General features: G+C 44.2%; 1 pseudogene; it reads left to right on the top strand.

Annotated features, from left to right (window-relative positions):
* The first annotated feature begins 3502 nt into the window (after positions 1–3502).
* Positions 3503–13808, top strand: LOC138428627 (pepsin B-like; annotated as a pseudogene).
* The last annotated feature ends 551 nt before the right edge of the window (positions 13809–14359 follow it).

The following is a 14359-nucleotide window of genomic DNA, read 5'->3' as shown; positions in this document are numbered from 1 at the left end:
TGTGTTTGCGTGTGCGTGTGCGTGTACGTGCGCATGCATGCATGTGCTTTGATAGGGCAGTTGGATGAAAGGGCTCCGTGTTTGCAGTAAGGTCTGATGGAATAGAGATGGATTACATTCCATTCTGGACACTGAATTGTCAGAGTTTTGCTCCTACTTGTTGTATAAACCCTACCCTCATCTCCTTAAAGGTTAGGAATTATATATTTAATTGGACATTCTTAGAGTAGAAAAGAGATAGAGGTGAAGATTTTCCCACCAGCTCCTATATGGACAATAAATATTTCTGATGAATCTTTGTGATTTTTTTCTGTCCCCTTTTCTGCATGTGCCTTATTCAAATAAAATGTGCCTGGAAGTTTATACTTACCTATGTGTTTAAAAGAATTCTAACTTATAAGCTTCCTGGTACTTATCTTTTAGATATAAACTGGTTGAGACTTCCAGCTTCATCATATATCTCACAACACAGATCAGTGGACAAGTCAAGGTTTACCTGTACTGGTTACAGGGAAAAGGGCAGAGGAGAGTTCAGTGTTGAAGTTACATGTTCTATTGTGAATTTATTCTGAAAGTGAACTTACTCTGACATGAAACCTGAGAAATATTGGTTTTATCTGAGGTAACTATTAGGATTTTTATGCTTATGAAATATATAATAGTAAGGACAGGTATTGGGGGGTAAATAGCTGTCTTTGCCATACATTTGCCCTGTTGGCGATTCACATATCCGTGCAAACCCTTCTTTTATGTTCAGAAACCACATGTTATCTTTCTGGAAAATGTCTCCAAAGTCCTTTCTGTTACTACATCCACCTCAGAGGGTTTTGGGGTGGTACACAGTCCTTGGGGAATTGCATGGCAGGGATAGAAATTTATGAAAGAATCAAAATTTAAAGTAAAATGCTAATAATTGTCAGACTGTGAAGTCAGAGCCTGAGGAAATAATGTTCATTTTCTGTTTTACTCCACTGTACCTGCCCTGGGGTGGTCAGTAGAGTTGGATCTCTCTCTCTCTTTTACACACACACACACACACACATACACACACACACATTCAATCTCTGCTTGCTTTTACTTGCTTTAATTTTGCAAATAGTCTTCTTCATCTGATCAAGTCAATTGCTGATGCAATTCTCAGAAAATATCTTCCCAGTGTTAAGAATACTTCTTTCATATGATAACTCCATGTCAGTCTCAAGAAACACTCTGGTGGCCTCATGAGGGTCAGGTGCCAATCCTGGTATCAGACACTGTTTGTGGGGAATGAGGCTCCAAAACTAGGTCTAAGTAATGTACCCACACTGAAACCAGAAGTGGCGGAGGGAATGCACAGTGTGCCTCTCTAAAAGGAAATGGAAGTAAGAGAAGTGTGAATTCCTAAGAAAGGCTGCTGGAGCTGACAAAATCTAATACAACTCATGGTATTACTGTGTAGGTTTGTCGAACTACAGTGCTCAAAGCACCTGGTATTTTGCACTCTCTGACTTAACAGCTGGAGGTATGGATTTATTTTTTGACATTTTTTGAGGACAGAGGCTAAGTTAACAGTGAGAAGGAATATTTAGAATGTTAGAGCTGAACTTAGACCCCCATCTATAAGGTCTTTTATTTTAAAAAATATTTATTATTTGGCTGTACGGGTCTCAGTTATGGCAGGCGGAATCTTTAGTTGTGGCGTGTGAACTTAGTTGTGGCATGTGGGATCCAGTTCTCTGACCAAGGATTGAACCTAGGCCACCGGCGTCAGGAGCAGGGAATCTTAGCCACTGGACTACCAGGGAAGTAGCCCTGTCTCTAGAGTCGATGGAGCATGCTGTCCTCCAGAGTACAGTTCTGCCCCATGCCTTCCCTGGATCTGGCTCAGTGCCTAGCACAACATGGACCATGAGAAGAGCTTCCTTTGGGATGCAGCAAGCAGCAATTCAAATTCAGTAAGTTTGGCTCCTGAATTTAGAGCAGGTCTTCAAGTTGGGAAAATTTTACTCCAAAAATTAGCTGGGAGTTTATTGGAAATGTCTGCAGGTGACATACTCCTGTCCCTAGTCTTAACTAGCATCAATTGGGGACCTCCTTTGTGGGAATAAGGGACTATTTTCTGTTGATTTTCTTTGATGCTCACCCTTAATTTTTCACTGCAGTATAGCTTCAACCTACTTCTAATTTTTTCATTAATGTCTTTAGAAAGAAAACTATAATCTCTGGAGAGTGGAGATTGTGACTTTGGAGAAGGGATTGTATTGATCTCTGCATGTAGGATGATACAACACATCAAAAGAGGGCAGAATAACAGTGAGTTCTAAAGTTATAGCCTTTCCAGACCTTACTTCCTCCTGCCCAGTATCCGTGGTTTGTAAGTACTTCATTAACTTAAATACTTGTAATTGTACCCTACTAATTGTACATGATTATGAATTAACAACTGAAGAGTTATGTTGTACATGAAGTCCTAGAGTCAGTCTTGAAATGTCCACTCCGAATGGGCTAAATTTCATGATTTCACGATCGTACAGTCAGTTCATTGCTGGCAAAATAAAAGCCTCACCCTTGCATATTCCTCACACATCTCAGTTTGCAAGCCCTCAAAAATGGCACCATATAATAACCAAAGGACTCAGTGGTAACAAATATTTAGATAAGTAATACATCAAAGCCTCCAATGCCTAATTGCAAGCTTTGCCCTAATGATTCCCTAAAGGTCAGGGAGCTCTAGAACCCAACACCTCCCTCTAGTTCCTTGTCTTCTTTGCACTTTTCCAGATGGGTGCTGTCACTCAGACTGGATAAACGTGAGCTGAGAAGTGGAGGAATTTTTCAGTTCTTGAATGATGCTTCATAAGAATTATAGCACCTGCCGAATATGCCCCACCTGGCTCTTCAAACTCTTCATACTTACTGTGATAAGAACAACTGGCCGTGCCCGTGGTCTTTTTAGACACTGTGATCAGTTCCCACAGGGATATGGCACACCATACAAATTTACTTAAGTCTGAAAGAGCTGCAGTTGTCAAGCAGCAATGTTAGTGCTTGTCTCCTATCAGATCCATTGCCATGAAGAGAAGGTGATGTGCAACCTTTGCCTAACAGGGAACAGAAACCTGTGTAATGTTCCCCTCTTTGGTGGAAAATTTGGAGGGATTTTTCTGAGTGGAAGCCATTGTGGTATAGGCAGTAGGTGGTATGTCGGGAATCAGGTCCCTACAAGACTTTAACACCAGTGAGAGAGACAAGACCATCATTCAAATGATTATCTGAGAGAACTCAAGAGATCACACTGTGCTTTGCAGACCTTGTTTTACTTGTGTGAGAAAGCAGACAGTGATATCATTCAGCAAAGATTTTTAAAGTGCCGTAGTAGAGCCTGCAGTGTGTGGGTTGACAAGAAGCCAGAGACAGAGATGTGTCGTGGGAGAAGTCTTAGGAACTGCTGGAAAGCAGAGAGTTTGTCTGTCTAACATGGGTAGGAAGATAGGAAGAGGGCAGGGTGCAGGCTAACGGGGGCATGGCTAATAAGCAGGTACCAGTTATATCTACCTAGGAAAGTGACCTGTGGGTGCTATGTACTTCGCTCACTTTCTAATTTGAATTTTGAAGTCACATAAAAGCTTCAAGATTTCTAAAAATTTTTCTAAGTTAGAAATACTGTCACTAGGTGGCAGCAGCATCAGTTCAGTTCAGTTCGGTCGCTCAGTCGTGTCCGCCTCTTTGCGACCCCATGAATCGCAGCACGCCAGGCCTCCCTGTCCATCACCAACTCCCGGAGTTCACTCAGACTCACGTCCATCGAGTTGGTGATGCCATTCAGCCATCTCATCCTCTGTCGTCCCCTTCTCCTCCTGCCCCCAATCCCTCCCAGCATCAGAGTCTTTTCCAATGAGTCAACTCTTCGCATGAGGTGGCCAAAGTACTGGAGTTTCAGCTTTAGCATCATTCCTTCCAAAGAAATCCCAAGGTTGATCTCCTTTAGAATGGACTGGTTGGATCTCCTTGCAGTCCATGATTGCATTTTATATTTTTTAAATGGAGGCAAGAAGAAAGCTAGGAGAGTATGAGAAAAGAATTAGACTATTAAATCAAATATAAATATCTGTTATTATCATTCAAGTTGATGCTTACAGGCACACTGAAGCAAAGAGACTGCACACAGAGGCCTATGAAAGGAAGTCATGGTTAGACAGAAGTTAAGTTCAGACAAACCAGACTTGAAATCCTCAGTTCAGTTCAGTCACTCAGTCGTGTCTGACTCTTTGTGACCCCATGGACTGCAGCACGCCAGGCTTCCCTGTCCATCGCCAACTCCCAGAGCCTACTCAAACTCATGTCCAGCACATCATTGATGCCATCCAACCATCTCATCCTCTGTCGTCCCCTTCTCCTTCCGCCTTCAATCTTTTCCAGCATCAGGGTCTTTTCCAATGAGTTGGTTCTTTGCATCAGGTGGCCAGCGTATTGGAGTTTCAGCTTCAACACCAGTCTTTCCAATGAATATTCAGGACTGATCACCTTTAGGATGGACTGGGTGGATCTCCTTGCAGTCCAAGGGATTCTCAAGAGTCTTCTCCAACACCACAGTTCAAAAGCATCAATTCTTCAGTGCTCAGCTTTCTTCACAGTCCAACTCTCACATCCATACATGACCACTGGAAAAACCATAGCCTTGACTAGATGGACCTTTGTTGGCAAAGTAATATCTCTGCTTTTCAATATACTGTCTAGGTTGGTCATAACTTTCCTTCCAAGGAGTGAGTGTCTTTTAATTTCACGGGTGCAATCACCATCTTCAGTGATTTTGGATCCCAAAAAAATAAAGTCTGACACTGTTTCTACTGTTTCCCCATCTATTTCCCATGAAGTGACGGGACTAGATGCCATGACCTTAGTTTTCTGAATGTTGTTAAATACTTACTTGTGCCTCTCATTAGCTTTGATTTTGTACTAGTTATTGAACCTAAGTTTCATATTCCTGTGGAAAGTATCTGAAAGTTACGATTTGGTGCTAATAGTATGGGCTTCTCAGGTGGCTCAGTGGTAAAGAATCGGCCTGCCAGTGCAGGAACTGCAGGAGACAGAGGTTTGATCCCTGGATCAGGAAGATCCCCTAGAAAATGAAATGGCAACCCACTCCAATATTCTTGTCTGGAAAATCCCATGGACAGAGGAGCTGATGGGCTACAGTCCATGAGGTCACAAAGAGTCAGATGCAACTGAGCTCGCACACAGGGCTGCTAATAGTATAGAAGCTCCCTTTCTTTCTTTCTTTCCTCTCATCTTTCTTCCTCCTTTCCTCCCTCTTTTTCTCTTATTACTGGCTCATCTCTCTACAGCCTTGTCTATGTAGTAAAGCGATTCATAGTGGGAGTGTTCAAGTCAATTGAGAGAGTGAAAGAACAGCCTAACAATGAGCTGCAGGGGAAAGAAGGAAAACACATGCAAGTCCACCGGGCAAAATATCCAGTGGCTCCACACACTGTATAATCTCCTTTTTCTGAAAAGATTCACAGGAACCTAGAGCAACTGTTTGAATGTTCTTGAGGCTACAATAACTGCATAGGCATCTTAACGTACATAGAGTCTCAGAGCTGGAAGGTACTTTAGTGGATCTCCTATTTCAAATCCCACATTTTACAGATAGAGGAACTAGAGGCAGGTAAATGACACAGCTGACCTCAATTCACCTAGAACTAAAACTATCTCTTAATAAAATTCTCTTCTTTCCATGCCACCTTTCACTCTAGACTCTCTAGCTCCCTTTGCAAGTATGTGACCAGGAAGGAGGAGAATGGTGGTGGAAGTATCTAACACTGGAAGAGAAGGGGAGACTAGTGTGTGTGTGTGTGCATGTGTGAATGTAGGCATGTGTCTGTAAAGCTGGACAGTGGATAGACACTGGGAAAAGAGAAAAAAGTGATTCTTCTCCTTCTTTGAGTAGTCTGATATTACAAAGCAGAAAACACTTTTGGAAGAGGATATTGTCTTTCAAGACCAGGTCTTAGCTGGTCAAAGGTTTGCAATTAGGGATAAAAAAGTGAAATACTGAGAACATTTTACTCCAGGTGGAAAGGAGAATTGGTGGGAGAAGCCTCTTATTCCCCAAGGAAATCATGGGGGCAAAATGCGACTTCCAGTGGGCCAACTTCTTTCCCATCCTTTGGACAAGGCTTGGCTGCTTAATGAGGGTGACAAACCTTTCTTTGCAGTCTTTCTACTTTGGGGAGATCAGCATTGGGACACCACCCCAAAATTTTCTGGTCCTCTTTGACACAGGCTCCTCCAACCTGTGGGTGCTGTCCACCTACTGCCAGACAGGCCTGTTGTGAGTACACCACCATCACCACCACCCCTGAGTGGGAGGGGCAGCAACCAAATTGAGCACAGGCTTATACTGCTGAGTCCAGAGTTCTTGCTGCATAAACATTATCTCTTCCTGCTAAAGTTGGGAACATCTGGATGTCTTGCCCTTGGTCTACGTTTCAGAAGTGCTGACAGTTCTGGGGAGAGACAGCAGACACAGACTGAGGCTTCCATTCCTTTCTACTTTGTCTTTCCCTCAGCTCTCTCCCATACGCTGGAATTCCTGGCATTTTTGAAGAGATCCATCCCTCAGGGATGGTGGGTTGGAGAGAATTTTGGCAATGTATGTTATTCAAGGGGACAGGCTTTGCTGTGGCCAACATAGTGTGTCTACAGCACAAAATTGCTGAGGCTGAGGCCTTATCACATCCGTGGTCTGATGACCCTAGGTTGTCAAGGGTAAGTTGTCTCCAAGTATTTTGGGAATTAATGATTGACAGTAATATTTTATCTTCCTATAGCCACTCACAATAGGTTCAACCCCAGCAAGTCCTCTACTTTGAGTCTCAACAGACACACCTATATGCTGTCTTATGGGAGTGGAAGCCTGAGTATGGTCCTGGGATATGACACTGTATCTGTGAGTGATATTCTCATAACTGTGGAGGCTCTGTGGTCTGCCTCCTAGTTTCTAGAGCCTCAAGCTTCCAGAAAAATCCATAATTACTAATTTAGTACAACCTCCCTGGAAGCTAAGAGTTGGAAAGAATGTCAAAGGCCATGTAATTCAATCTTCCTCCCAAGACAGGCTTCCACAGCAGTCCTGACTGCAGAAACTCTTTATGTGATGCTAAGGTTTCTATGTCTTGTGACTTTGTTTCCTAGTCTTAACTCTGCCCCCTGAAACCACCTAGAATAAATCCCCTCTCTCCTCCACACAGTTTCACTTTGGATATTTGATGACTTGTCCTTTCACTATTTTCTTATTTCCTCATGTCTAATTCTCAAAGTTCTCTGTGGTTCTTGCACATGGATTGTTGAGCATAAAACCAACTTTATGGTTTTATAAATAGAAAAATAAATAGAAGAATAGAAAAAAAAACACTATTCTTTCACTGTAAATGGATACGGAAACTATAACTCCAGAAAATGATTACCTCTGCTTCCCCAACACCTACCTATTTTTTCTGGGATACACATGGTTGGCTGATACTGTTGCCCTTTCCCCTTCCACCCTTGCCCTCATGTTTGAGCTCAGCATGAGAAAAGCCAACTTCCTCTCTTGGGAGGGGTTCTATATCCCAGACCCTGGGCACCTAAGTCTGGAAGAATTTACCCACCTGAACTGTGAAGCTCTCTGTTAGCTCACTCAGGGTTCAGAACATTGTCATTGATAACCATGAATTTTGCCTGAGTGAGAATGAGCCCAGTGACCCTTTCTACTATTCAGACTTTGATGGGATTATGGAGATGGCCTACCCCGGCTTGGTGGTCAGGGGCACCCCAGCATTCACACAGAACATGCTGCAGTGGGACAAGCTGACCCAACCCTTCTTCAGCTTCTACTTCTCTTGGTAAGAACTCTTGTCCCGGGAAGGACCCATCAAATGAGGCTCTGTAGGGGCTTTGGACAACTCAACATCAGACAGAGCCCAGGTAAAAAAAGTTTCCTTATACAATGAGTATAATGTGTAATATACAACCCCACATATATTTCTGAAAATTTGTAATTACATTTTGGGGGGAATTTTATTTTAAATGCACTGGAAGAATTTTTAATAATGGCCATACTAGCCATATGATGACTCTCTTCTTAAAAATGGACAATGCTCCTTCAACATTTGTTCAGTAAATCCAGAGATTGCTGTGTTAGATTTGCACAGCTGTAGAGTGATTAAATAAACTCCATGAGCATTTACTATAAAGAGAACAGAAGTGAAGTGATAACTATAACAACACCTCTGGCTTTATATGGAGTGCAGCTCTTTCACAGCATCGTCTTTCAGGATTTGAAATAGCTCAACTGGAATTCCATCACCTCCATTAGCTTTGGAAATGGTCAGTCTTTATTCCAATCGCAAAGAAAGGCAATGCCAAAGAATGCTCAAACTACCGCACAATTGCACTCATCTCACACACTAGTAAAGTAATGCTCAAAATTCTCCAAGCCAGGCTTCAGCAATATGTGACGTGAACTTCCAGATATTCAAGCTCGTTTTAGAAAAGGCAGAGGAACCAGAAATCAAATTGCCAACATCCTCTGGATCATGGAAAAAGTAAGAGAGTTCCAGAAAATCATCTATTTCTGCATTATCGACTATGCCAAAGCCTTTGACTGTGTGGATCACAATAAACTGTGGAAAATTCTGAAAAAGATGGGAATACCAGACCACCTGACCTGCCTCTTGAGAAAGCTGTATGCAGGTCAGGAAGCAACAGTTAAAACTGGACATGGAACAACTGGTTCCAAATAGGAAAAGGAGTACGTCAAGGCTGTATATTGTCACCCTGCTTATTTAACTTATATGCAGAGTACATCATGAGAAATGCTGGGCTGGAAGAAGCACAAACTGGAATCAAGATTGTCCGGAGAAATATCAATAACCTCAGATATGCAGATGATATCACTCTTATGGCAGAAGGTGAAGAGGAACTAAAAAGCCTCTTGATGAAAGTGAAAGAGGAGAGTGAAAAAGTTGGCTTAAAGCTCAACATTCAGGAAACTAAGATCATGGCATCTGGTCCCATCACTTCATGGGAGATAGATGGGGAAACAGTAGAAACAGTGTCAGACTTTACTTTTTTGGGCTCCAAAATCACTGAAGATGGTGATTGCAGCCATGAAATTAAAAGACACTTACTCCTTGGAAGGAAAGTTATGACCAACCTAGACAGCATATTCAAAAGCAGAGACATTACTTTGCCAACAAAGGTCCATCTAGTCAAGGCTATGGTTTTTCCAGTGGTCATGTATGGATGTGAGAGTTGGACTGTGGAGAAAGCTGAGCACTGAAGAATTGATGCTTTTGAACTGTGGTGTTGGAGAAGACTCTTGAGAATCCCTTGGACTGCAAGGAGATCCAACCAGTCCATCCTAAAGGAGCTCAGTCCTGGGAGTTCATTGGAAGGACTGATGTTGAAGCTGAAACTCCAATACTTTGGCCACCTCATGCAACGAGTTTACTCATTGGAAAAGACTCTGATGCTGGGAGGGATTGGGGGTAGGAGGAGAAGGAGATGACAGAGGATGAGATGGCTGGATGGCATCACTGACTCGATGTGCAAGAGTCGGACACGACTGAGCGACTGAACTGAACTGAACTGAACTGGCTTTATAAAATATTCTTGTAGCAATAACTTCAAATGACATCTGAAAAATCCTATTAGCCCCATTTTCCCAGTGAGGAAATGGAGGCTTACACATGTTGTGAATGTTAAACAAGTTCAGTCTTTGGTAGGCATGAAGCTAAGACTCCAGCTAAAAAATCTTGATCAGAAATACAATACTTTTCATCTGGACTCAAACTTCATGGCAAATTTTACTCCCTGCTCCTTTATTCCTAAACACATGGTTCTCAGGGTACCTGATCCAAATGGCTTACTCTGATGACTGGCAGGCCAAGATAGGAAACACAGGAGGCCTAGAACCTCTTCAGATTATCTAGTTATCAAATTGACCCTGATAGGAGCGTCCCCATCATGGCCTGCTCGGGGTCTCTGTCAGGCCCCATCCCAGTCACTCTCAGTGGGGTTTCTTCTTATCCTCTCCCTTTCGGGGAAGGCCTCTCTGGGATAAGCTTACAGTCTGTTTTCAGGTGCCCGTCCTCTCCTTTGTGATGCAGTCTGTGTTTCCAAGTCTCTGCCGCTTTGGGTGTTTCTCTGAGAATTCTCTCTATTGTACCTTGAGCCAGGTGGAGTCTGAGGAGCGGCTGAGAGGACAGCATACCCTTGTTCTGCAGTTCCTCCCTGTCTGAAGGAAAGAGGAAAGGGGGGAGGGGAGAGAGGAACTGCCTGACCCATCTGTGCTGCAGGACTCATGCCCTTGGCCTTTCTCCCCAGCCAGCTGACTTATCAGTATGGTGGAGAGCTTATCTTGGGAGGCGTGGACACTCAGCTCTATTCCGGTGATCTCATCAGGACCCCTGTCACCTGGGAGCTGTACTGGCAGATTGTCATCCAGGAGTAAGTAGAGTGGACAGTTCCTAGGGATTATGGGCACTCCCATAGTCCCCCAGCATGACAGTATTGCCTGTTCCTCTCATGACACGAATTTCTTAAACAATTACCAAACCCCCAGGCTGAGGTGGTCCTGGAGCTCAGTAGATGCTGGCATCTAGCTCTTGACTGAACCTTTAGAACTGGCCACTGAGCTTTGCCATGCCAGCAGGTTGGTCATCACAGCTTTGTTCTTAAAACTTCATTATACCATCAGCATAATTTCTACCCACTTCCATCATCAGTAAGAGTAATGCTGTCACTTTTTCTTGGGGATGGTCTTGATCACCGCCTCTTGTACAATGTCACAAACCTCTGTCCGTAGTTCTTCAGGCATTCTGTCAATCACATCTAATTCCTTGAATCAGTTTGCACTTTTACTGTATAATCGTAAGGGATTTGATTTAGGTCATACCTGGTCTAGTGGTTTTCCCTACTTTCTTCAGTTTAAGTCTGAATTTTGCAATAAGGAGTTCATGATCTGAGCCACAGTCAGCTCCCAGTCTTGTTTTGCTGACTGTATAGAGCTTCTCCATCTTTGGCTTCAAAGAATATAATCAATCTGATTTTGGTATTGACCATCTGGCTTTTGAACGTGGCATTGGAGAAGACTCTTGAGAGTTTCTTGGACTGCGAGATCAAACCAGTCCACCCTAAAGGAAATCAGTTCTGAATATTCATTGGAAGGACTGATGTTGAAGCTGAAACTCCAATACTTTAGCCACCTGATGCAAAGAACTGACTTTTTGGAAAAGACCCTGATGCTGGGAAAGATTGAAGGCGGGAGGAGAAGGGGACGACAGAGGATGAGATGGCTGGATGGCAACACTGACTTGATGGACATGAGTTTGAGTAGGCTCTGGGAGTTAGTGACGGACAGGGAAGCCTGGCATGCTGTGGTCCATGGGGTCACAACGAGTCGGACATGACTGAGGGACTGAACCGAACTGAATTGAATGCGGTCACTGGTGTTTTCCACATTCCAGATATGCTAAATATTTTACTATACTATTGCATATAAGAATATACAACACTATAAGGATGTCAGCGTCATATTGTATTCTATAGATAAAAAGAAATCAAGGCTGGGAGGTTAGTAAGTTATCCAAAGTCACACATTTCACGAATTTTAAAATCTGAGCACAAGCTTATCAGATCTCCAAATTTATGATTGTGAGTCTGTTACTTCTATACTTAAAGCCGCCAAGTATTTTCCATCACATGCAAGTTTAAAGACAAAATGCCTTGGCCTTGTACTCAAGACCATACAAAACCTAGGCCTTACCTATAAATACAGCCTTCCCACTACTTCCTGATCTGAAGCATAGATGTCATCAAGTCCTTGCACCTTGTCATAACTTTCCGGCTTCTTTTGTTTGTGTCACCTGGTGTACCCCTCTTCTCCTCTGTGCTTATTTGAACTTTAGGCAAACTTCAGAGCCTGGATTAATTCCTATCTCCTCCAAAACCTCTCCTGGAGGCCCAGTCTATGGTGATCTCTCTTTGAATCCAATGTATTTACCTGTGCTCGTATCACAGGTTGTATGTCCTAATTGCTGGGTAAGCACTGGAAAAACCTGGCACAAGTGGATTAAAGAAGACATGCACAGTTTTTGCTTTCCAAGGACTGGAGAGGTCCCCAGTCCAAGACTGAGGCTGTTATTCCAGGAATCACAAAGGCCCAGTGGCATCACGTGGGCGGATGTGTCATAGAGTGGCCCTGCTTCCCAGAAGATGCAGAATGTTAGAGCTCCTGAACTGGTGGGTGATAAGAGGAGGACAGGGCTCATGACTGCAGAAGAGGCACCTGACTTTTTCTTTGTACTGGTGCCTCTGTCAGGTTTGCAATTGCGACCAGGCCACTGATTGGTGTTCCGAAGGCTGCCAGGCCATTGTGGATACAGGGACTTTCCTGCTGGCTGTTCCCCAGCAGTTCATGACCTCCTTCCTGCAGGCAATGGGAGCCCAGGATAATGAGAATGGTGATGTGAATAACCAGAAGCCAAGGGTTTCTCTGCACATGCAGGTAGCCTCAGGACAGGAGCCCGACAGCATGAGTTCATGAGAGGGAGGAAGAAGCGTTGTGGGGGACCCGAACCCCTGGCAGGACAGAACCAGTGGAAACAAAGCTTGAACCTCCAGTGCAAAGAAGGGAAAAGGGAGAGGGTAGTACTGACTCCATCTAGACTGTGAGGGTGCGCTGAGTGGCTGTCAGGAGGTGCTGCTTGTCCACTGTAGGTTCTAGGAGCACATCTCAGCTCAGTCTGGCTGCTGTCATTTGCATGAAATAGAGTCAGGGCACAATGTACTTCTCCATTCCACTTGGTTTTCTTCCTTCACTAGGAATGCACCTTTGGGCTTTACTCTGAATAGCCTTCCGTCCCCATGTCTGCTCTCCTTGGTACCCATAGCTGTTTTGCTTTTCCTTGCATGCAAATATCTCTGTGTGTGTGTGTGTGTGTGTGCGTGTGCGTGTGTGTGTGTGAGAGAGAGAGAGATGAATACATGGACTGGTGCACACACACCTGGCCATGAGAGGGTGTGACTGTACTTGTGCAAATGTGTGCCCATGCCTTTTCTCTGTGATTTGAGGTTAGAATTTGGTCCTGGAAAAGCCTAACTCCTTATGACCATATCTGTACTCCCAAAATCTGAGAGCTGAGGTGTGTTTAAGGGAGGAGTCAAGAAGCCAGAGGTTGGTCAGTGTTGCGCCTGGGAGTCAGGCCTGGCCTTCCAGTGTCTGCAACAGTCTCTGCTGGACAGTGGAGGAGAGAGTCCCACAGGAAAAGGGGGCCTTGTTCTGCAGTGTTGCCTCTTTTCTCTCAGTTTGTGGTGAGCTGAGACTCTGTGGAGAGTCTGCCTACCATCACCTTCACCATCGGCAGGCTCCAGCTCCCACTGCTGCCCTCCGCCTACGTCTTCAATGTACACATTTGTCCCAGGGTCCCTGCATATGTGCTCGGATGGGCCCAGAGGCTGTTCTGTGTCCCAGCTCGCATCTGGGCACCTATGAGCAATTCCCAGGGGCAGGACTGAGGGTGAACAAGAAGTCAGGGGCTCCCAGGTGTCATGGGACATAGGGTGGGGGACATTTCCATGGGGCAAGGCCTCTGCAATGCTGCTGGTGATGGCCTGTCTGCTGTCTCTTCAGAACAATGACTACTGCACACTGGGGATTGAGGCCACTTACCTGTCCTCCTCCAGCAGGGAGCCCCTGTGGATTCTGGGTGATGTCTTCCTCAAGGAGTTTTACTGTCTTCGACATGGCCAACGACTAGGTGGGCTTTGCCCTATCTGCCTAGAGGAGTGCAAGGCAGCCATCTCCACTCTCCCTGAGGACTCTGCGGTTACCCTGATGCTTTTGGGGTGACGGCAACGTTTCAAACAACCCTGATTCCTTCAGCTCACAAGAGCCTTTCTTTATGAAACTAATAAATTCAGAAATCTTCAAACATCTTTGAGGTTCCTTCCAATAAACAACTTAGTATTTGATTCCAATTTGAAAGTTAGCAATAGCTGTTGGGGGATCTGTTAACTGATGGATGAGAACAGGAGGCATGGTATCTGGCTGCATGTAGCATGGGTATCAAGGACACGGTGGTTTCTGCATGAGGGTTCCTGGTTAGAGGTTTTCACCACTCCTAGCACTCTCCATCATTATTTTCTCTCCATTCTTAAAAAAGAAAGTGAACCAGAGCAATTGACGACTCAAGAATTTTTAAGTAAACAGAAACCTAAGAGAGCTTTTTAAACAGGTGCTCCGATGGCCAACTCTGATCAGAAAACAGTTTGTGTGTGTGTTTGTTATTGAGAAGAGCAGTACAGTTTTAATGAATCTGAATACTCTCTGACT

The sequence above is a fragment of the Ovis canadensis genome, chromosome 1 (assembly GCF_042477335.2).
Source record: "Ovis canadensis isolate MfBH-ARS-UI-01 breed Bighorn chromosome 1, ARS-UI_OviCan_v2, whole genome shotgun sequence".
Classification (NCBI taxonomy): Eukaryota; Metazoa; Chordata; class Mammalia; order Artiodactyla; family Bovidae; genus Ovis; species Ovis canadensis.
This window is presented reverse-complemented; position numbering and strand designations above follow the sequence as displayed.